The 24,560-nt window shown below is 41.3% G+C and overlaps 1 pseudogene across 1 annotated transcript; it reads left to right on the forward strand.

The window, feature by feature from the left end:
- The first annotated feature begins 1,070 nt into the window (after positions 1-1,070).
- Positions 1,071-16,688, forward strand: LOC307051203 (large ribosomal subunit protein uL11-like; annotated as a pseudogene). The gene is made up of 2 exons: positions 1,071-1,079; positions 16,169-16,688. The product of its transcript is annotated as a large ribosomal subunit protein uL11-like (transcript).
- The last annotated feature ends 7,872 nt before the right edge of the window (positions 16,689-24,560 follow it).

The raw sequence follows: 24,560 nt of genomic DNA on the forward strand, positions 1-24,560 counted from the left end.
GGATCATATGGTAGCTCTATTTTTAGTTTTTCAGGGAGCCTCCATACTGTTCTCCACAGTGGCTGCACCAATTTACATTCTAAAGTGGGTTTCTTGTAGAAAGCAAATATTCGGTTTTGCTTTTGTATGCAGTATGACAGTGTCCTTTAACTGGTGTAGAGCTGACCCTTGAACAATGTGGGTGTTCATCCACCTATTGCTTATCATCATCTCTCTGTATCCAAGGTTCCTCCTCATCCGTGGGGTCAACCAAGGCAAGGCCCTCAAATCTGACTCCTTGGCAGTCAACCTCACAATAAATCTCTTCCTTCTCTCAAAAGCCAGTCCCATAGTATTGGCTTTTATGCACGTTGGGTAGCGAGCCCTTGCTCAGTAAGAATTTTGGACTCCATGAAGGGACTCAGTCTTGTGACAGCCAGCCCAAGGCATGGTAGCCTCTGGTGGAGTGTGGGCCCTCACCACAGACCCTGAGTGGCCACCTAGATCAAATTCATCTAGAGGGTCAGCTGTCGAGTTCCTGCTTCCCCGCTGTGGCCCTCCAGGCCCCTCAGTGCTCCTTTCACTTTTGAGAGAAGAAACAGCTCGAAAATCAGATGTCTTTGGGGGTGAATAACCTTGTTAAAATTCACCTGTGCCTATACTGTTGAATAATCTCATCAGGATTGTGGGTTAGAGTCCCACCTTAAGAGAGACATTCTAAAAGTTTCCAGCCACTGAGGTACCAAAGGATGAATCAGGTTAGAACCCCTATCCCTGACTTAGAGCCCCAAGCCTTTTTGTTTGCCTATGTCTGAATGTTTCCTTGGTTAGGATTAGCTAATAGGGGTTGGTTCCTGAATCACTATGGCAAAACTTTCTTGAACCTGGATTAATGGTGTGTGTGGGGGGCGGTCCTCTGACCCAGGAGGCAAAAGCCATTGCTCCCTGACTAGAGAGCTTGCCTTACAGAGCTGTCTGGAGTTTTCACCTGTGCCTAATATAAGTACCTGGTGGTATTGATAAAGGTGTATATTCTTAAACAAGCCCAGATTACCTTGTTTGGGCGAGAGGGTAAAGGAGAATGAGGGAGCATGAAGCAGGTAAGTCTCGACCCCAGAAGAACGTAACCCGTGTCTGGGTTAAAGGAATTTCATACAGTGGGACATTTTGGGTTTTCCTCACTGAGAGTCTTAACCCTTTTTTCATGAGCCAAACTAGCATAGAGTTAGCATTGAAATGCCTTTCAGTGTGTGTGTGTGTGTGTGTCTGTGTGTGTGTGTATAAAAGTTTGCCAGAGGAACAAGCATTGGTGGTGATGCTAAAGGCCACATGCTCTATGGAGCTCTTGGGCGAAATGTATTCTACCTGGAAATATCCCAGGGGCTGAGCTGAGCTTGTCTTTGATTTCTGCTGGGGAGGTAAAATGTGTCGATCATGTACCTGGAAGATGAAACCCCACCATGCCCACAAAGGAAGTTAGGGCTTGGGTATTTCAACCTGTATACTCCTGAATTCCTCTCTCAAGTTCAGCTCTGAGTCTCAGCCTCCTCACTTCGGTTTCTTCAAGGTGATCCTGTCATTTCCTCCACATTCCTCCCCATGAGGTAAGTTTATCCAGGTGGTGCGTGAGACAGAGCCTGGGCTCTCCCAGGCCCCTCTGCAACAGGCACGCCTGCCCTCAGCACTCGGGGGAAAAGTCTTAGGAGCCTCTGACCACCGGGGCTACAGTCTCGGAACTGCCAGGACAGATTTCTTGGCAGACAGGCAGCACGTCGGAGGTTTAGCCTGCAGTGCTTGGCAAACATTTTTAATGGAAACCTTTTCACTGCTCCTTGTGTGAACCTTCAACTCCAAGCCAGTCATCTTTGAGACTCTCCATTCTTCTTTGTGGCTTCTCCAGGGAATTCCTTTTTTTCTTTTTAAGTGAATGGTTTTTTTTTTCTTGGCTGCATTGTGTCTTTATTGCTGCGCGTGGGCTCTTCTCTAGCTGCGGCGAGCGGGGCTACTCTTCCTTGTGGTGCGTGGGTTTTTTTTCTTTTTGTGTCAAAAATATATTTTCTAATGTAGGATGAAATACTATAAAATATCCACAGACAACTCATGATGAAACAGAGGGCTAACAAAGTTGGCCAAATTGGGACTTCCCTGGTGGTCCAGTGGCAAAGAATTTGCCTTGCAATGGAGGGAGTGCCAGTTCAATCCCTAGTCGGGGAGCTAAGAACCCACATACCTGGTGACGCCGCCGTGTGCAGGCTTTTTATGGGCGAGGGAAGGAAGGCCATTTTGTAGAGATTTGCAGTCCATAGACCGTTCTCTGCTCTTGGGATTGAAACCTGGTATATTGACTAAGACTTTGACTTAGCTCTTGGGTTTGAAACCTGGTATATTGACTAAGACTTTGACTTAGGGGTTCCTTGTTTTCGTGCTCTCTCTCCGCAAACAACCATTCTCGGGGTGGCCAGCTAACTCCTGAGAACAGGCACTAAGATGGAGAGTAGTTGGCGGGGCAAGCGGCCCGTGTGCCCAGGTGCTGCCTACAAAGGAACAGAGGGTGCTCGGAGCCACAGATTGGCAAGTCCTGGTGCTTTCCTTCATCTCCAGTGAACGCCCAGGTTTTCCAGGTGCAGCCAGCATTGCAGCATCACGCAGACCTCGAGTCTCTGATAAGACTGCTGCTTGGTGTGCGGCCCCAACCACAAAGGCTGGGAAGAAGCAGCAGGCGTTTGGTGAAGGTAGTTGTTTCAGCCTCTTCTGGGGTTTTGCTGGCTAAGAAGTAAAGTATCTTGAGCACTACAGCGGAGGAAACCCAGTCAGCCAACTGCCGAGCCCAGCTTCACTAAGTGCTTGTTTTCCTTCGAGGAAGGACTCCTGGCTGTGCTACCGTCAGCTCTCTGCCTTGCACTGTGGTTATCAACTTTCCTGAGATCAAGAGTAGGCAGGTACGTCTGACCTCCACTGGTTTTTCTAAGTTATTTTGCAAAATAAGAATTTGTGGAAGAGATTTAAAATTATGGTTCAAGGGAGGACCCACACTAAAACCTGTACTCCCTGGCGGATTTTAAGGTGGATTCTTAACCACGGCGCCACCAGGGAAGCCCTAAACATCGTTTTAGGAGGGCAGTTAAACAGTGCCTCACATTTTACTGGACCCACCCTTGAACCCAGCAGTCCAGAATGGATCCCACTCAGATGATGGCACACATGCACAATCATGTAGGTGCTCGGATGTGCACTGCAGCGTTGTTTACAGTGGAGAAAAATCAAGTAAAATGTCCATTCAGTAGAGGAATGGTGAAAAAAATTACAGTACATTCATCTTCTGAATACAATGTAGCCATTTAAAACCTGTGGTAGATCTCTATGTATTGACATGGAAAGACTTCTAAGGTGTGTGATTAAGTGATAAACCCGAAGCCCCACAGTGCAATAAATAGCATTTACTATTGTTTTATAAAACCACACAGTATGGCTGAGGGGATGGATGAATGGATCCATGGATGAGCATATAGCTGTGTGGACAAAGGTCAGGAAGGGTAGAGCATATACATGATTCGTACCAGTGTCTGTTGCTGGGAAAGGGGCTGTGGTTGGGAGCAGGGTTTGTGGGGGGGCCTTCCATCCGGGAGGAGAATAGATCCTCTGTATGTATGACTATCTTGCAGGAAGCACTGTGGGGCAAACAGGACTATAGCGTGCTGCTGGGAAGGGCTTCCTGGCACTACTGCTCTCTGCCTGGGTTCTGTACCTGCCAGTGGCCAGCTAGCGGATCCGCTAATGGCGTTTGCTGTTCATTTCTTTCTAAATGCCCTTTCTTTTTTCTTCCCTGCCTCTGCCTGGCAAAATCCAACCCTCCCCAGGCTTGGCATTTATCCCAGATCAGTACGTTACCAGTTAGCTTTCCTTCTATAGCATTCAAACCAATAAAACCCCACAAATCTACAATAATAATAAAAGACATTTATTTTTCTCTCATCTACACCTTGGGCAGCTGTTGTTTTTGGACTCAGTAGGGTTCACTCATGCATCTACAGGGCGACTGGGGATTCTGCTCGAGGCTGGGTTTAGCAGAGGTACCTTAGCTGGTGCAGCTCCGCCTCACATGTTTCTCATCCTCGCCTTAGGACCAACAGGCCAGCTCAGTGATGCTAGAAGCATCTTCTTGTGTCTCCCCAGAAATTTGTCCATTCTACCTAACTTGTTGAAGTGATGTACCTAGAGCATTTTCTAGTATTCCTTTATTATCCTTTTAGTGTCTGTACACTAAAACGGTGATGTTGGTGATGATGTCCACTCTTTGATTCCTGACATTTGTAACTTGTGTCTTTCTTGTTTTGTTTTGTCTTTCTTGAATATTTTATTATTTTTTTTCAATGAAACGGTTTTTGGCTTTACTGATTATTCTCTGATCTTTTCTGGATTTCATTCATTTCTGCTGTTATCCTCTTTCCTCCCTTAGAGTTGCTATGGGTTTAATTTGTTCTTTTCTGGTTTCTTAAGGTAGAAATCAGATCATTGATTATTTTTTCATTCAATTAAAACATTTTCTAATTTCCCTTGAGATTTCTTCTTTGACTCATGGGTTGTTTATAAGAGTGTTGTTCAGTTTCCATATGTTTGGATTTCCCAGTTATTGTCTTGTTAATGATTTCAAGTTTAATTCTGTTATGGTAGAAGAAATACTTTGTATGATTTAGATATTTAAACTTTTTATTCTTTTAATATTTTTAATGATTTTTCATATAGATAAGTATATGACATCTTGGTGAATGTTCCATGTGTCCTTGGGAAGAATGTGTATTCTCTTGTTGTTAAGTAGAGTATTCCCTAAATATCAATTAGGTCAAGTTGGTTGTACTTTTGTTCAGGTCCTTTATATTCTTACTTTCTCTGTACTCGTACCATCTGTTCCAGAGAGAGATGTGTCTACAGAGATTTGTCTATCTGTTCTTTCAGTTCTCAGTTTTGTTTCACGTATTTAGAAGCTCTCTTCTAAGGTGTATATACATTTAGGATAGTTGTATTATTGGATAATTGACTTCTTTTTCATTATGTAATATTCCTCACTATCCCTAGAAATATTCCTTGTTCTGATGTCTGCTTTGTCTGATATTAATACAACACTCTAGCTTTCTTTTTGCTTTTTCTGATGACAGTTTCCTTGGAATATCTTTTTCCACCCTTTTACTTTTATCCTACCTATGTCTTTATATTTAATGTTTTTTTCATTATTATTGAAGTATAGTTGATTTACAATGTTGTGTTAGTTTCAGGTATAAAGCAAAGTGATTCATATATATATATATATATATAATTTAGATTCCTTTCCATTATAAGTTATTACAAGATATTGAATGTAGTTCCCTGTGGTATAAAGTAGGTCCTTCTTGTTTATATATTTTATGTATAGTAGTGTGTAGCTGTTAATCCTAATTTATTCCTAATTTATTCCCCCCCTTCCTCTTTGGTAAGCATAAGTTTGTTTCTTATGTCTGTGAATCTGTTCCTCTTTTGTAAATAAGTTCAGTGGTATAATTTTATTTTAGATTTCACATACAAGTGATATATGATATTTCTCTGTGTGACTTACTTCACTTAGTATGATAATCTGTAGGTATGTTGCTGCAAATGGCATAAGTTCATTCTTTTTTATGGCTGAGTGATATTCCATTATATGTGTTTATATATGTATATATATATATATCACATCTTTTTTTTTACATGATATCATTTACATGTGGAATCCAAAAAAGAGCACAAATGAACTGATTTACAAAACAGAAAGAGTCTCACAGATATAGAGAACAAATATATGGTCACCAAAGCGGGGGAAGGGATAAATTAGGAGTATGAGATTAACAGATGCACACTACCATATATAAAATAAACAACAAGGGTATGACAAAGTGAGAGAGAGGCATGGACATATATACAGTACCAAACATAAGGTAGATAGATAGTGGGAAGCAGCCGCATAGCACAGGGAGATCAGCTCGGTGCTTTGTGACCGCCTGGAGGGGTGGGGTAGGGAGGGTGGGAGGGAGGGAGACGCAAGAGGGAAGGGATGTGGGAACAGATGTATATGTATAACTGATTCACTTTGTTATAAAGCAGAAACTAATAATAATAAGATAAATAAATATACAACAAGGATTTACTGTTACAGCACAGGGAGCTATATTCAACATCTTACAATAAACTAATCATAAGAAAAGAACTGAAAATAAAGAATATATGTGTTTAAACAAATCACTTTGCTGTGTACCTGAAACTAACACAATGCTGTAAATCAATCATACTTTAATGACAAAAAGAAAATTATCACTAGAGTATGGACCATGGGGTCACAGGGAGAGATGGGGCTGAAGAGAGGAAAGGGTCTGAGTCACAGAGGGTCTAAGTGGTGAGACTTGTATATTCTGATCATCTCCTGCTAACAGTGGGATCTGCAGAAGTGGGACACAGGGGGCCTGGGGTTCAATCAGCTCTAATACCAACCAGCAAAACTGCAGCAGCTTCTTTACTTCTGTTCTCATCTTCTCAATTACCATATTGGTATGATCAAGCTGACCCATGTCCTAGCAGCAAAGGCAAGAACTAAAGCAACCCAGGGCCCCACAGGGCTAAGATGCTGAGGACAAAGCTTGCTGTTCTGCTCTCTCAAGAATAGTCACCTAAACGTCCCTCCCTGAAAGAAGAGGCTGAGCTCTTCCTTCCAGGCTAGTGTGTTTTTAGAAAGTTAAGTTCTCCAGGTGTTGCACATTTCAGATGGGTCAGGGACATGTTGGATGTTGAGAGGCGTTTAACCTCTTGCAAACAGGCTGGGAGAGTCTTAGGTCAGAGCCCAAAGGAGAAGGCTGTGAGATTGTTCATTGGCATCCAAGAGAGATCAAGCTTGTTCCAATAATTCTCTCTGCTCTTCACTCCAAACTCTGCCAGAATGCAAGAGTGTTGGAAAGTGGGAATCCTGACAGGTTCTGGAAAACAACAGGAGTCTATGCCACATCTTCTTTATCCATTCCTCTGTTGGTGGACACTTAGATAGCTTCCATGACTTGGTTGTTGTGAATAGTGCTGCTATGAACATCGGGGAATATGTATCTTTTTGATTATTAGAAATAAAGACAAAATTAGAGTTTTCGTCCTTTCCAGTTATATACCCTGGAGTGGGATTGTGGATCATATGGTAGCTCTATTTTTAGTTTTTCAGGGAACCTCCATACTGTTCTCCACAGTGGCTGCACCAGTTTACATTCTAAAGTGAGTTTCTTGTAGAAAGCAAATATTCGGTTTTGCTTTTGTATCCAGTATGACAATCTCCTTTACCTGGTGCAGAGCTGACCCTTGAACACTGTGGGTGATCATCCACCTATTGCTTATCGTCATCCCTCTGTATCCAACGTTCCTCCTCGTCCATGGGGTCAACCAAGGCAGGGCCCTCAAGTCTGTCTCCTTGGCAGTCAACCTCATAATAAAGCTCTTCCTTTTCTCAAAGGCCAGTCTCATAATCTTGGCTTTTATGCACGTTGGGTAGCAAGCCCTTGCTCAGTAACAATTTTGGACTCCATGAAAGGACTCAGTCTTGTGACAGCCTGCCTGAGGCACTGTAGCCCCTGGCGGAGTGTGGGCCCTCACCACAGACCCTGAGTGGCCGCCTAGACCAAATTCATCTAGAGGGTCAGCTGTCCAGTTCCTGCTTCTCTACGGTGGCCCTCCAGGCCCCTCAGTGCTTCTTTCACTTTGTTGGGAAGAAAGAGCTCCTAAATCAGATGTGTTTGGGGGTGAGTAACCTTGTTAAAATGCACCTGTGCCTATATTGTTGAATAATCTCATCAGGATTGTGGATTAGAGTCCCACCTTAAGAGTCACAATATAAAAGCTTGCAGCCACTGAGGTACCAAAGAATGGAACAGGTTAGAATCCCAGTCCCTGGGTTAGAGCCCCAAGCCTTTTTGTTTGCCTATGTCTGACTGTTCCCTTTGTTAGCATTGGCTAATAGGGGTTGGTTCCTAGATGACTATAGGAACACTTTCTTGAACCTGGATTAATGGGGGGGGTCCTCTGCCCCAGTGGGTAAAGCCATTGCTCCCTGACTAGAGAGCTTGCCTTACAGAGCTGTCTGGAGTTTTCACGTGTGCCTAATATATTTACCTGGCAGTATTGATAAAGGTGTGTATTCTTAAACCAGCCCAGATTATTTTGTTGGGGTGAGAGGGTAAAGGAGAAATGAAGGAGCATGAAGCAGGAAAATCTCGACCCCAGAAGAACGTAACCCGTGTCTGGGTTAAAGGAATTTCATACAATTGGACATTTTGGGTTTTCCTTAGTGAGAGTTTTAACCCTCTTTTGCATGAGCCAAACTAGGAGGGAGTTAGCATTGAAATGCCTTTCAGTATGGGTGTGTGTGTGTGTGTGTATGTGTGTGTATGAAAGTTTGCCGGAATAACAAGCATTGGTGGTGATGCTAAAGGCCACATGCTCTATGGAGGTCTTGGACGGAATGTATTCTACCTGGAAATTTCCCAGGCGCTGAGCTGAGCTTGTCTTTGATTTCTGTTGGGGAGGTAAAATGTTTCGATCATGTACCTGGAAGATGAAACTCCAACATGCCCACAAAGGAAGTCAGGGCTTGGGTATTTCAACCTGTATACTCCTGAATTCCTCTCTCCAATTCAACTCTGAGTCTCAGACAGCCTCCTCACTTTGGTTTCTTCAAGGGAATCCTGTCATTTCCTCCACCTGCCTCCCCATGAGGTAAGTTTATCCAGGTGGTGCGTGAGACAGAGCCTGGGCTCTCCCAGGCCCCTCTGCAACAGGCACGCCTGCCCTCAGCACTCGGGGAGAAACTCTTAGGAGCCTCTGACCACCGTGGCTACAGTCTCGCAACTGCCAGGACAGATTTCTTGGCAGACAGGCAGCACGCATGACGTTTAGGGTACAGTGCTTGGCAAGCATATTTAATGGAAACCTTTTCAGTGGTCCCTAAGGGAAACTTCAAATCCAAGCTGGTCATCTTTGAGACTCTCCATTCTTCTTTGTGGCTTCTACAGGGAATTCTTTTTTTTTCTTTGTAAATGAATGGTTTTTTTTTTTTTTTTTTTTTTTTTGGCTGCATTTGGTCTTGGTTGCTGCAGGCGGGCTCTTCTCTAGTTGCAGCGAGTGGGACTACTCTTCCTTGTGGTGCACGGGCTTTTATGGGTGACTTAGGCAAGGCCATTTTCTAGAGATTTGCAGTCCATAGACTGTTCTCAGCTCTTGGGTTTGAAACCTGGGAAATTGACTAAGACTTGGACTTAGGGGTTGCTTGTTTTCGTGCTCTCTCTCCCCAAACATCCATTTTCAGGGGGGCAAGATAACCCCTCAGAACAGGCACTAAGTTGGAGAGTAATTGGCAGGGCAAGTGGCCCGTGTGCCCGAGTGCTGCCTACAAAGGAGCAAAGGGTGCTCGGAGCCACAGATTGGCAAGTCCTGGTGCTTTCCTTCATCTCCCGTGAACGCCCAGGTTTTCCAGGTGCAGCCAGCATTGCAGCATCACGCAGACCTCAAGTCTCTGATAAGACTGCTTCTTCGTGTGCGGCCCCAACCATAAAGGCTGGGAAGAAGCGGCAGGCGTTTGGTGAAGGTAGTTGTTCCAGCCCCTTCTGGGGTTTTGCTGGCCAAGCAGTAAAGTATCTTGCACACTACAGTAGAGGAAACCCAGTCAGCCAACTGCAGAGCCCAGCTTCACTAAGTGCTTGTTTTTCTTTGAGGAAGGACTCCTGGCTGTGCTACTGTCAGCTCTCCACCTTGCACTGTGGTTATCAACTTTCCTCAGATCAAGAGTAAGCAGGTACGTCTGACCTCCACTGTTTTTTTAAGTTATTTTGCAAAGTAAGAATTTGTGGAGAAGATGTAAAATTATGGTTCAGTGGAGGATCCTCAGTAAAACCTCTTTGCCTGTGTCAGAGCCAAATGATTTTTATTTGTTATATCTCTCTCCTCCTTGGGTACCCCCTCCACCCCGCTCTTCCCTGTACTCAATTCAGCCCAGGGGCTGCTCTCCCTCAGGGAAGGCAATATCCATTTAGTTAAGTTTCCACAGGTGTAGAGGACCAGGATCAACCAAGGGGATTTACATGTGCGCCGTACTCCGTTTCTACCTCTGAGTTATATAATTGGGGGAAAAAAACATTTAATGCGCAGCTCGCACCAGAGGGCAGACAGCAGAAGCAAGAAGAATTACAGTTCTGCAGCCTGTGGAACGAAAACCACATTTACAGGAAGACAGACAAAATGAAAATTCAGAGGAGTATGTACCAGATGAAGGAACAAGATAAAATGCCAGAAAAACAACTAAATGAAGTGGAGATAGGCAACCTTCCAGAAAAAGAATTCAGAGTAATGATAGTGAAGATGATCCAGGACCTCAGAAAAAGAATGGAGGCAATGATAGGGAAGAAGCAAGCAATGTTTACAAAGACCTAGAAGAATTAACGAACAAACACCTAGAAGAATTAAAGAACAAGCAGAGATGAACAATACAATAACTGAAATGAAAAGTACACTGGAAGGAATCAATAGCAGAATAACTGAGGCAGAAGAACAGATAAGTGACCTGGAAGACAGAATGGTGAAATTCAGAGCTATGGAACAGATAAAAGAGAGAAGAATGAAAAGAGTTGAAGACAGTCTGAGAGACCTCTGGGAAAACATTAAACACAACAACATTCACATTATAAGGGTCCCAGAAAGAGAAGAGAGAGAAAGGACCCGAGAAAATATTTGAAGAGATTATAGTCCAAAACTTCCCTAATATGGGAAAGAAAATGGCCACCCAAGTCCAGGAAGCACAGAGAGTCCCAGGCAGGATAAACCCAAGGAGAAACATGCTGAGACACATAGTAATCAAACTGACGAAAATTAAAGACAAAGAAAAATTATTGAAAGCAACAAGGGAAAAACGACAAATAACATACAAGGGAACTCCTATAAGGTTAACAGCTGATTTCTCAGCAGAAACTCTGCAAGCCAGAAGGGAGTGGCATGATATATTTCAAGTGATGAAAGGGAAGAACCTACAACCAAGATTGCTCTACCCAGCAAGGATCTCATTCAGATTTGGTGGAGAAATCAAAAGCTTTACAGACAAGCAAAAGCTAAGAGAATTCAGCACCACCAAACCAGCTCTACAACAAATGCTAAAGGAATTTCTCTAAGTGGGAAACACAAGAGAAGAAAAGGACCTACAAAAACAAACCCATAACAATTAAGAAAATGGTAATAGGAACATACATATTAATAATTACCTTAAATGTGAATGGATTAAATGCTCCAACCAAAAGACACAGGCTCACTGAATGGATACAAAACCAAGACCAATATATATGCTGTCTACAAAAGACTCACTTCAGACCTAGGGACATATTCAGACTGAAAGTGAGGGGATGGGAAAAGATATTCCATGCAAATGGAAATCAAAAGAAAGCTGGAATAGCAATACTCATATCAGATAAAATAGACCTTAAAATAAAGAATATTACAAGAGACAGGAAGGATACTACATAATGATCAAGGGATCAATCCAAGAAGAAGATATAACAATTATAGATATATATGCACCCAACTTAGGAGCACCTAAGTACATAAGGCAACTGCTAATAGCTTTAAAAGAGGAAATCGACAGTAACACAATAATAGTGGGGGACTTTAACACCTCACTTACACCAATGGACAGATATCATCCAGATAGAAAATTAATAAGGAAACACAAGTTTAAATGACACAATAGACCAGATAGATTTGATTGATATTTATAGGTCATTCCATCCAAAAACAGCAGATTACACTTTCTTCTCAAGTGCACATGGAGCATTCTCCAGGATAGATGGCATCTTGGGTCACAAATCAAGCCTTGGTAAATTTAAGAAAATTGAAATCATATCAAGTATCTTTTCTGACCACAATGCTATGAGATTAGAAATCAATTACAGGGAGAAAAACATAAGAAACACCGACACATGGAGACTAAACAAGACGTTACTAAATAACCAAGAGATCACTGGAGAAATCAAAGAGGAAATCAAAAAATACCTAGAGACAAATTGCAATGAAAACATGATGATCCAAAACCTATGGGATGAAACAAAAGCTGTTCTAAGAGGGAAGTTTATAGCAATACAATCCTACCTCAAGAAACAAAAATCTCAAATTAACAATCTAACCTTACACCTAAAGGAACTACAGAAAGTACAAACAAAACCAAAGTTAGTAGGAGGAAAGAAATCATAAAGATCAGAGCAGAAATAAATGAAATAGAAAAAAAGAAAACAATAACAAAGATCAATAAAACTAAAAGCTGGTTCTTTGAGAAGATAAACAAAATTGATAGGCCTTTAGCCAGACTCATGAAGAAAAACAGGGAGAGGACTCAAATCAGTAAAATTAGAAATGAAAAAGGAGAAGTTAAAATGGACACTGCAGAAATACCAAGCATCCTAAGAGACTACTACAAGCAACTCTATGCCAATAAAATGGACAACCTGGAACATATGGACAAATTCTTACAAAGGTATAACCTTCCAAGACTGAACCTGGAAGAAACAGAAAATATGAGCAGACCAATCACAAGAAATGAAATGGAAACTGTGATTTAAAATCTTCCAGCAAACAAAAGTCCAGGACCAGATGGCTTCACAGGTGAATTCTATCAAACATTTAGAGAAGAGCTAACACTCATCCTTCTCAAACTTCCAAAAAATTGCAGAGGGAGGAACACTCCCAAACTCATTCTATGAGGCCACCATCACCCTGATACCAAAACCAGACAAAGATACTACAAAAAAAGAAAATTACAGACCAATATTACTGATGAATATAGATGCAAAAATCCTCAACAAAATACTAGCAAACAGAATCCAACAACACATTAAAAGGATCATACACCATGATCAAGTGGGGTTTATCCCAGAGATTCAAGGATTCTTCAATATAAGCAAATCAATCAATGTGATACACCATATTAACAAACTGAAGAATAAAAACCATATGATCATCTCAATAGATGCAGAAAAAGCTTTTGACAAATTCAACACCCATTTATGATAAAAACTCTTCAGAAAGTGGGCATAGAGGGAACCTACCTCTACATAATAAAGGCCATATATGACAAACCCACAGCAAATATCATTCTCAATGGTGAAGAACAAAGTATTTCCTCTAAGATCAGGAACAAGACAAAGATGTCCAGTCTCACCACTATTATTCAGCATAGTTTTGGAAATCCTAGCCACGGCAATCAGAGAAGGAAAAGAAATAAAAGGAATCCAAACTGGAAAAGAAGAAGTAAAACTGTCACTGTTTGCAGATGACATGATACTATACATAGAGAATCCTAATGATGCCACGAGAAAACTACTAGAGGTAATCAGTGAATTTGGTAAAGTTGCAGGATACAAAATTAATGCACAGAAATCTCTTTCATTCCTATACACTAACAACAAAAGATCAGAAAGAGAAATTAAGGAAACAATCCCATTCACTATTGCCACAAAAAGAATAAAATACCTAGAAATAAACCTACCTAAGGAGGTAAAAGAGCTGTACTCAGAAAGCTATAAGACACTGATGAAAGAAATCAAAGAAGACACAAACAGATGGAGAGATATACCATGTTCTTGGATTGGAAGAATCAATATTGTGAAAATGACTGTACTACCTAAAGCAATCTACAGATTCAATGAAATCCCTATGAAATTACCAGAGGCATTTTCTACAGAACTAGAACAAAAAATCTTAAAATTTGTATGCAGACACAAAAGACCCCACATAGCCAATGCAGTCTTTAGGGAAAAATGGGGAGCTGGAGGAATCAGACTTCCTGACTTCAGACTATACTACAAAGCTACAGTAATCAAGAAAATATTGTACTGGCACAAAAACAGAAATATAGATCAATGGAACAGGATAGAAAACCCAGAGATAAACCCACGCACTTATGGTCAACTACTAATCTATGACAAAGGAGGCAAGGAAATACAATGGAGAAAGGACAGTCTTTTCAATAAGTGGTGCTGGGAAAACTAGAGAGCTACAAGTAAAAGAAGGAAATTAGAACACTCCCTAACATCATACACAAAAATAAACTCAAAATGGATTAAAGACCTAAGTGTAAGACTGGACACCATAAAACTCTTAGAGGAAAACATAGAAAGAACACTCTTTGACATAAATCAGAGCAAGATCTTTTTTGATCCACCTCTTAGAGTAATGGAAATAAAAACAAAAATACACAAATGGGACCTAATGAAACTTAAAAGCTTTTGCAAAGCAAAGGAAACTGCAAACAAGACAAAAAGACAGGCCTCAGAATGGGAGAAAATATTTGCAAATGAATCAACGGACAAAGGATTAATCTCCAAAATATACAAACAGCTCATGCAGCTCAATATTAAAAAAACAACCCAATCAAAAAAATGGGCAGAAGCCCTAAAGAGATATTTCTCCAAAGAAGACATACAGATGGCCAAGAAGCACATGAAAAGCTGTTCAATATCACTAATTACTAGAGAAATGCAAATCAAAACTACAATGAGGTATCACTGCACACCAGGTAGAATGGGCATCATCAGAAAATCTACAAACAACAAATGCTGGAGGTGTGGAGAAAAAGGAACCCTCCTGCACTGTTGGTGGGAATGTAAATTGATATAGCCATTATGGAGAACAGTATGGATGTTCCTCAAAAATCTAAAAATAGAATTACCATATGACCCAGCAATCCCACTACTGGGTATATACCCAGAGAAAACCATAATTCAAAAAGACACATGCACCCCAATGTTCATTGCAGCACGATTTACAATAGCCAGGTCATGAAAGCAACCTAAATGCCTATCAACAGATGAATGGATAAAGAAGATGTGGTACATATATACAATGGAGTATTACTCAGCCATAAAAAGGAACGAAATTGGGTCATTTGCAGAGACGTGGATGGATCTAGAGACTGTCATACAGAGTGAAGTAAGTCAGAAAGAGAAAAACAAATATCACATATTAACGCATATATGTGGAACCTAGAAAAATGGTACAGGTGAACTGGTTTGCAGGGCAGAAATAGAGACACAGATGTAGAGAACAAACGTATGGACACCAAGGGGTGAAGGGGGGATGAATTGGGAGATTGGGATTGATGTATACACACTAATATGTGTAAAATAGACAACTAATAAGAACCTGCTGTATAAACAATAAAATTAAAAAATTAAAAAACAAAACAAAACACAGCTCTCTGTATATACCTGAATGCCCTATTCCCTTGTTGGGAGGAGATCTACAAACAGAATTAAGTGACTTTCTCACCAGAAAAAGTAGGCCTTAGAGAACTCCCAGATCAAGTGTAGGCCCTGCAAACTGTGCAGGAGACAAGCCTCAACTAGAAGGTCCTGAACAAATTCTACAAAAGGTAAGAGTGGATGTTTGGGCTGATAGGAGGCAGGAAGTGCCAAGAGGGCTGACCCAATAGTGGTAAAATTCTGCCTAGATGCCAAGGCTCCAAATGTAAAGCAATACCCTTTAAAGAGGCATGTGAAGGAAGATACAAAGTATCTGATAACCACCTTTCTTAAGTGACAATCTGACCTTGTCAGATACAAAAAAACTGGTACTGGAAATTATTGTGTTGTACGGGATTTGAGAGTCACTAACCAAGTTGTAGATATGTACATCTGGTACTATCAAATCCTTACACTTTGCTTACAACTTTATTTGGAGACTTTTGCTGGTTTACAGTTCTGGACTTAAAAGATGCCTTTTACTATACTCTGAAGTCCTAAGTCCCAGGAACTGTTTGCCTTTGAATGGGACAATCCAGAGATAATATATAACAACTGTATTGTTGGATGGTACTCCCACAGGATTTAAGAATGCCTCCACCATCTTCAGGGAAGTCTTATCCATGGACTTAAGTGATGTCCCATTAAATGAGGGAGTCTTACGGTGATATACTAATTACTAATAAAAATAAGGGAGCCTCAGACCAAAATACAATCCTCACTTTAAAGTTGCTGGCAGACCGGGGATATAAAGCCTCCAAGGGAAAAGTGCAAATCTCTCAACCAACTGTAAAATACCTAGAATTTGAGTTACCAGAAAGACGAAGACTTTCGGCTTGGAGGGGACCAAGGTGCAACTTATTCAGTCCTCTCGAATCCAGGTTCATCTGACCCCAGCTGCTCCCACCCTGCCGCCTAAGTGGGACCCCAATGATACCAAAGTTGTATACCCGAGGTGTATCAGTGGGGAAGTTTTTGCCACGTCTGCCCTGGCCCCCAAGATCTGCCCCTGGGTCTATCTGCAAAAAAAGGTTGGTGAGGACATCGCCAAGGCAACTGGTGATTGGAAGGGTCTGAGGAGTACAGTGAAACTGACCATTCAGAACAGACAGACCCAGATTGAGGTGGTACCTTCTGCCTCTGCCCTGATCATCAAAGCCCTAAAGGAACCACCAAGAGACGGAAAAAAGCAGAAAAACATTAAGCACAGTGGAAGCATCACTTTTGATTGTCAACATTGCCTGATAGATGCATCATCAATCTTTAGCTAGAGAACTCTCCGGAACCATTAAAGAGATCCTGGGGACTGCCCAGTCTGTGGGCTGCAATGTTGATGGCTGCCACCATCACGACATCATAGATGACATCAGCAGTGATGTGGTGGAATGCACAGCTAGTTAAGAACTGCAAAGAAAAATAATTTAATAAAGGGATATTTGGTAACCATTTAAAAAAAAGAAATTTACTACTGGACCATTAGATAGGGTGACTGTACCCACCATCAGAAGGGAATGGCGGGGATTCTTAGGAATGGCTAGGTTTTGTCCTATTTGGATTCCTAACTTTGGTCTCATGGCCAATTCCTATGTTAAGTTCTCAAAGGAAATGACAGCCATTAAGCTGGACTGTGGAATGCCATATGGAGTTCCATCCCATACAAATAATCAACAAAGTATATTCTAGCAGATTTGACTGATCAGCCTTTAGAAAATTGGGATATGGAAATGTTCATGGACAGCAGCAGCTTCAGGGACCAGGGACTCTGAAAGGCTGGGCATGCAATAATAACTCATCAGGAAGTCCTAGAAGCAGAAGCCCTCCTCCAGGAATGCCTGCCCACAAGGCAGAGCTCAAAGCCCTCACGAGAGCCCTGCACCTTGGAGCAAAGAAAAAGGTAACCATTTATACCATTTCTATACTTTCCCTGTTATACAGGCACATGGGGCCATATGGAAAGAGAGAGGTGTACTATTTCAGGAAGGAAAGAAATTAAACATGCAGAGGAGATACTGGCCTTATGAGATTCTGTTACAATGCCAGAAGAAGTAGCCAAAGTATATTGCCCAGGCCACTGAAAGACTGATAGTTACATAGCTAAGGAAAGGAATTGGGGGCTTTCCTGGTGGCACAATGGTTAAGAATCCGCCTGCCAAGGCAGGGGACACAGGTTCGAGCCCTGGTCTGGGAAGATCCCACATGCCGCACAGCAACTAAGCCCATGAGCCACGGCTTGTATCTGCACTCTAGAGCCCGCCAGCCACAACTACTGAAGCCCAGGCACCTAGAGCCCATGCTCTGCAATAAGAGAAGCCACTGCAATGAGAAGCCCGCGCACCACAACAAAGAGTAACCCCCGCTCGCCGCAGCTAGAGAAAGCCCACGCGCACCAATGAAGACCTAAGGCAGCCAAAAATAAATAAATTTATTTTTTTAAAAAAAGTAATTTGGCTGATCAGGTCACAAAACAGGTGGCCCGAACCAAAAGCCCAGATTCCAAGGCCCTAGCACTCTTTCTGAGTGTGGACCTATCCCTTTTAAGCCTTGGTATTTGGAAATGGATCTAGAGAGTGCAGACGAATGGGGATTTCATGCTGACCCTTGAGACTTAGATGGTGATCAGTACCAAAAAACCAAAGAAGGCTGGATTGATAGTGAACAGAGACTAGTGCTTATACCTGAGCATTTAATGGAAAGGAACCCATTATGGGAGGGACTCAGCCTATCACTGGTTACAAAAGCCTGTTGATCCACAAATGCAAAGGACTATCTAAAAGGTAATATAAAATTGCCTGATCTGTGCCAGAAACAATCCGTAAGCTGGGCCACACCCAGCAATAAATGGGATGCAAACCCAAGGGACAAAACCAGGAGATGACTGTTAAATACTGTTATGCCAAGAGCCATGGGACATAATATATACTTGCTGGTGTTTGTGGACACTTTCACAGGATGGGTCAAAGCTTTTCCAGGCTGGACAGAGAAGGCTTCCAAGAAAACAGTGGCATTACTAAAAGCATTTTTCCCTCATTTTGGTTGTCTCTTTCAATTCAAAGTGACCACAGAGGAGCTTTCATAGCCAGGGTAACTCAAGAGTGTCTGGGCCCCTCAGAACAGAATGGAAGTTACATGCTTCATGGAGACCTCAGTCTGTGGGAAAGACTGAAAAGATGAATCGTACCTAGAAAAAGACAATCGCCAAAATGTCAAGAAACCAACTTAACTTGGGAAAAGGTCTCACCAGTTGCCCTGCTAGGGCTAAGAGTAGCCCTAGAAGCCCAGTCCAGCTGAACCCTATGAAATGTTATATGGGAGACCCTTCCTTAAGACTAAGTGTTATTAATCTTGAAAATGATCATATTGTAAAATAATTAGATACTATAAACTGTGTACAGTCTCTACGTGTTACTGTATCTGCTATACATAAAACGCTTCTAGGTGATGAATGTTTCCCACAGACATTGCCCTGCTCTGCATAAGCCGGGAGATTGGGTCCTCCTCAAGACTTGGAAAAATCAACACCTTGAGGACAACTGCAACCTAAGTGCAATGGAGCCTGCGAAGTTCTTCTGGTTATACATTCTTATCGTGTATTTTTAAAAAGGCCTCCCACACTCGCATGATGGTTGCCCAAGAATTAAGAGTTCAAGGTGGGACTTGCAAATATTTCAATTTCATTCCTCTTATAAAACTCCACGCTCCTAATCAGCAGAGAATAGCTAGATCAGCTCTCCCCCTATTTCCCTCAAAGCTGAGGAATGTACCAGAAAAAAGGGGGGGAATTGAAACAGCACCAAATTAAACTGGTTTGTGTCCTTAAATAGGTTATTGATCAAACCTATTTAAGGAGCTATTTTGCAGGCAGAGATGGGAACCCACACCTACAGGGTAACCCTGAAACCAATAATAATTAGTCTGTGGAACTCAAAGAATAGAAAGGTTGCCACCAGAGTCCTTTACAAAGTGCTAAGTCCTTCGGAAAATCTGGCTTCCAGCAGCACATGTAGCTTGTATGGACTGATTCAAGACTAGCCAATCACCTTCCAAGCTTGAAATTTCCCCAACCCCTTAAATTTTCCCCAATCCTGGAAAGGAGACAGGTTTGAGAGCCTTGCCTCCTGTCTCCTTACCAGTTGACCATGCAATAAAACGCTTTGTTTCTCAGAAGCCAGTGTCATAGTATTGGCTTCTATTCATGTCTGGCACTGAGCCCTTGCTAGTTACACCTAGGAGTGGAATTGCTGGGTCACATGGTAATTCTGTGTAACTTTTTGAAGAACTATCAAGTTGATTACCACAGCAGCTGCTCCACTTTAAACTCTCACGAGTTGTACAAGGGTTGCAGTTTTTCCACATCCTTTCCAACACTTGTTATTTTCTGACTTCTTAAAAAAATTATGGCCAACCTTGTAGGTAGTTCACACTGTAGTTTTGATTTGCATTTCCCTAATGACTAATGATATTGAGCATCTTTTCATGCTCTTGTTGGTCATTTGTATATCTTCCTTAGAGAAATATCTATTCAACTTTTTTGCTCACTTTTAAATTGAGTTGCCTTTGTTGAATTATAGGAGATAACTCTAGAATATATGGGTATATTCTAGGTACTTAACACTTGTCTATATGGTTTGCAAATATTTTTTGCCATGTTGTCTTTTTATTCTCTTGTTGGTATTCTTTGCACCAAAATGTTTAATTTTGATGAAGTACAATTTATTTTTTTCTTTGGTTGCTTGTGCTTTTGGTGACATAGCTATGAAACCATTTTCAAGTCCAGGTCATGAATATCTACCCCCATGCATTCTTCTAAGAGTTTTATACTTTTAGCCTTTGTATTTAGGTCTTTGATCCATTTTGAGTTGTTTTTTTTTTTTGCTGTATGCGGGGCCTCTCACTGCTGTGGTCTCGGTCTCTCCCGTTGTGGAGCTCAGGCTCTGGACGCGCAGGCTCAGCGGCCATGGCTCACGGGCCCAGCCGCTCCGTGGCATGTGGGATCTTCCCGGACTGGGGCACGAACCCGTGTCCCCTGCATCGGCAGGCGGACTCTCAACCACTGCGCCACCAGGGAAGCCCTTGAGTTAATTTTTGTATATGGTATGAAGTAAGGGTTCGACTTCATTCCTTTGTATGTGGATATCCAGTTCTCTTAACACCATTTGCTGAAAAGACTTCTTGCTGTTGAAAGGTCTTGGCACCCTTGTTGAAAATCAATTGACTGTTGATGTGAAGGTTTATTTCTGAACTCTCAAGTTTATTCTAAGAATAAATCTCTGTATCTATTCTTAGTCCAATAACACACTGTTTTCATTTCTTTAGCTTTGTAGTAAGTTGTGAAATTCAGAAGTGGGACTCCAGCTTTGTTTTTTTTCCAAGATTGATTTGGCTACTTGGAATCTTTTGAAATTCCATGTGAATTTGAGAATCAGCTTCTCCATTTCTGCAATTAAGTCCACTGGGATTTTGAAAGGGACTATATTGAATCTATTGATCACTTTGGGGAGTGTTGTCATCTTAACAACATTAAATCTTCCAATCTATGAATAAAAATCTTCCCATTCATTTAGTCATCTTAATTTCTTTCAGCAGTGTGTTGTGGTTTTCAGTATTTATGTCTTGCATCTCTTTGGTTACACTGGTTCCCAAGTATTTTACTCATTTTGATGCTATTTATTTCAAATAAAATCAGTTTTTAAATTTCTTTTTTGGGTTGTTCACTGCTGGCATATAGAAATACACGTGAGTTCTGTGTGTTGATCTTGTATCCTGTAACTTTGCTGAATACATTTTTTAGCTCTAATAGATTTTTTGAGGGGTTTTGTAGATTCTTTAGGATTTTTCTGTATATAGGATTCTGTCATCTGTGAATAGAGATAGTTTTAATTCTTGCTTTTAATTTGGATGCCTTTTATTTCTTTTTCTTCATGATTGCTCTGACTAGAACCTCCAGTACAATGTTGAATAGAAGTGTTGAGAGCCGCTGTCCTTGCCTTGTTCCTGATCTAAGGTCAGGGAGGGGGGCGGGGCAGGCAGGGACCTTTCAGTCTTTTATCATTGAGTTAGCTGTGAATTTTTTATATATGCCGTTAATCATGTTGAGGATGTTTGTTTTAATTCCTACTCTTTGGGGTGTTTTATCATGAAAGCATGTTAGATTTTGTCAAAGGCTTTTTCTGCATCAATTGAGTTAATCACGTGAGATTCTGTTCTTGTCCTGTTGATGTGGTGTATTAGATTGATTTTCATGTGTTGAACTTCTTTGCATTTCTGGGATAAATACCACTTGGTCATGGTATATGATCATGTTAATATGCTGTAAGGTTTGGTTTGCTAGTATTTTGTTGAGTACGTTTGCATCTATGTTCTTAAGGGATATTGGTCTGTATTTTTCTTGTGATGTCCTTGTCTGTTGTTGGTATCAAGGTAATACTGGCCTCATAGAATGAATTGAGAGGTGTTCCCTCATCTTCTATTTTCTGAATGAGTTTGAGCAGGATTGGGGTTAATTCCTTAAATGTTTGGTACAACTCACCAGAGAAACTATCTGGTCCTGGGCTTTTCTTTCTTGGGAGGTTTCTGATGATTGATTCCATCTCTTTGCAAGTTAGAGGTCTGCTCAGAGTTTCAATTTCATCCTGACTCAGTTTTGGTTGGTATTCATGATTACTAAAGGTTCAAAACACTTTGCTAAAACACAAATGTATTTATAAAATTTATATATCTAAGTAGATGGAAATAATGTCCAGAAATAACAGGGCAAACAGCTTCCTCTGATCTCAGGGATGGAGACAGGTTTTGCTGAGGTGGCCTAGGCCACCCCTCGGGGTCACTGTGACCTCCACACCCCTGGGTAGCCACATCCCTTCTCCACCTCAACACCCACCACCAGGGAGGGGTCCTGCCAGCCCGGATCAGGGACTTTGTGAGAATTGTATGGAAGCTAAGCACCCTATCCTGAGACCAGACAGAAACTTCACCTACATCTTAGAGATTCTCAGCTTTCCTCAAGGCCATGCACGTGCTTTCGAGGGCAGTGGTCTCAGCCATAAGTAAGCAACAGAATCTCCTAGAGAGCCAGTTTCCTGTGCAGGTTCCCACCCCAGGCCTGGGATGGCCCTGGAATCTGCATTTCAACAGGTACCCCTGTGATTCTGAGGTTGGAGTTCCTGGATTGTACTTGGAGGTACCCACCTCTGCAGGCTCCCATGAAGAACTCTGGGCTTATAGGATAAAGCCTAAGCTCCCAGCCACCAAAATCTTTAATTTTGATGAAGTTCAATTTATCTTTTTTTTTCCTTTGGTTGCTTGTGGGTTTGGTGACAAAGCTATGAAACCATTTTCAAGCCCAGGTTATGAATATTTACCCCCGTGCTTTCTTGTAAGAGTTTTATACTTTTAGCCTTTGTATTTAGGTCTTTGATCCATTTTGAGTTAATTTTTGTATATGGTATGAAGTAAGGGTCCGACTTCATTCTTTTATATGTGGATACGCAGTTCTCTTAACACCATTTGTTGAAAAGAATGTTTTTCCCCGTTGAATGATCTTGGCATTCTTGTTGAAAAACAATTGACCATAGATGTGAAGGTTTATTTCTGAACACTCAAGTTTATTCTATTGATCTCTATCTATTCTTAGTCCAATACCACACTGCTTTCATTTCTTTAGCTTTGTAGTAAGTTGTGAATTGGGAGGTAGGGACTCCAGTTTTTTTTTTTTTTTTTTTTCCTAAGATTGATTTGGCTGTTTGGCATCTCTTAAAGCTTTTCCATTTCTGTAATAAAGGCCATTGGGATTTTGATAGGGACTGAATCTGTAGCTCACTTTGGGGAGTATTGTCATCTTTTTTTTTTTTTTTTTTTTGCTGTACACGGGCCTCTCACTGTTGTGGCCCCTCCCGCTGCGGAGCACAGGCTCCGGACGCGCAGGCTCAGCGGCCATGGCTCACGGGCCCAGCCGCTCCGCGGCATGTGGGATCTTCCCGGACTGGGGCACGAACCCGTGTCCCCTGCATCGGCAGGTGGAGTCTCAACCACTGCACCACCAGGGAAGCCTGAGTATTGTCATCTTAACAACATTAAATCTTCCAATCTATGAATCCAAATGTCTTTCCATTTATTTAGTCTTCTTAATTTCTTTCAGCAGCGTGTTGTGGTTTTCAGTGTTTATGTCTTGCATCTCTTTGATTAAATTGGTTCTCAAGTATTTTATCCATTTTGATGCTATCGCAAATAAAATTATTTTTTAAATTTCCTTTTTGGGTTGTTCACTGCTGGCATATAGAAATACACGTGAGTTTTGTGTGTTGATCTTGTATCCTGTAACTTTACTGAATACATTTCTTAGCTCTAATAGATTTTGGGGGTGTTTGTAGATCTTTAGGATTTTTCTGTATATAGGATTATGTCATCTGTGAATACAGATAGTTTTACTTCTTCCTTTTAATTTGGATGCCTTTTATTTCATGATTGCTCTGACTAGAACCTCCAGTACAGTGTTGAATAGAAGTGGTGAGAGCCGGTGTCCTTGCCTTGTTCTTGGTCTAAGGTGGTGAGGGTGGGGAGTGGGGGAGAGGAGCTTTCAGTCTTTTATCATTGAGTTAGCTGTGAATCTTTAATATGTGCCCTTAATCATGTTGAGGATGCTTGTTTTAATTCTTTTGGGTGTTTTATCATGAAAGCATGTTAGGTTTTGTCAAAGGCTTTTTTCTGCATCAGTTGATGTGGTATATTAGATTGATTTTCATGTGTTGAAACATCTTTGCATTTCTGGGATAAATCCCACTTGGTTATGGTGCCTAATCATGTTAATATGATTTGGTTAATAATCTATGCATGATCTAACATAATATGATCACATTAATAATCTATGCTGTAAGGTTTGGTTTGCTAGTATTTTGCTGAGTACGTTTGCATCTATGTTCTTAAGGGATACTGGTCTCTAGTTTTCTTGTGATGTCCTTGTCTGTTGTTGGTATCAAGGTAATGCTGGCCTCATAGAATGAACTGAGAGGTGTTCCGTCATCTTCTATTTTCTGAATGAGTTTGAGCAGGATTGGGGTTAATTCCTTAAATGTTTGGTACAACTCACCAGAGAAACTATCTGGTCCTGGGCTTTTCTTTCTTGGGAGGTTTCTGATGATTGATTCCATCTCTTTGCAAGTTAGAGGTCTGCTCAGAGTTTCAATTTCATCCTGACTCAGTTTTGGTTGGTATTCATGATTACTAAAGGTTCAAAACACTTTGCTAAAACACAAATGTATTTACAATATTTATATATCT

The sequence above is a fragment of the Hyperoodon ampullatus genome (assembly GCF_949752795.1).
Source record: "Hyperoodon ampullatus genome assembly, chromosome: 4".
Taxonomy (NCBI): domain Eukaryota; kingdom Metazoa; phylum Chordata; class Mammalia; order Artiodactyla; family Ziphiidae; genus Hyperoodon; species Hyperoodon ampullatus.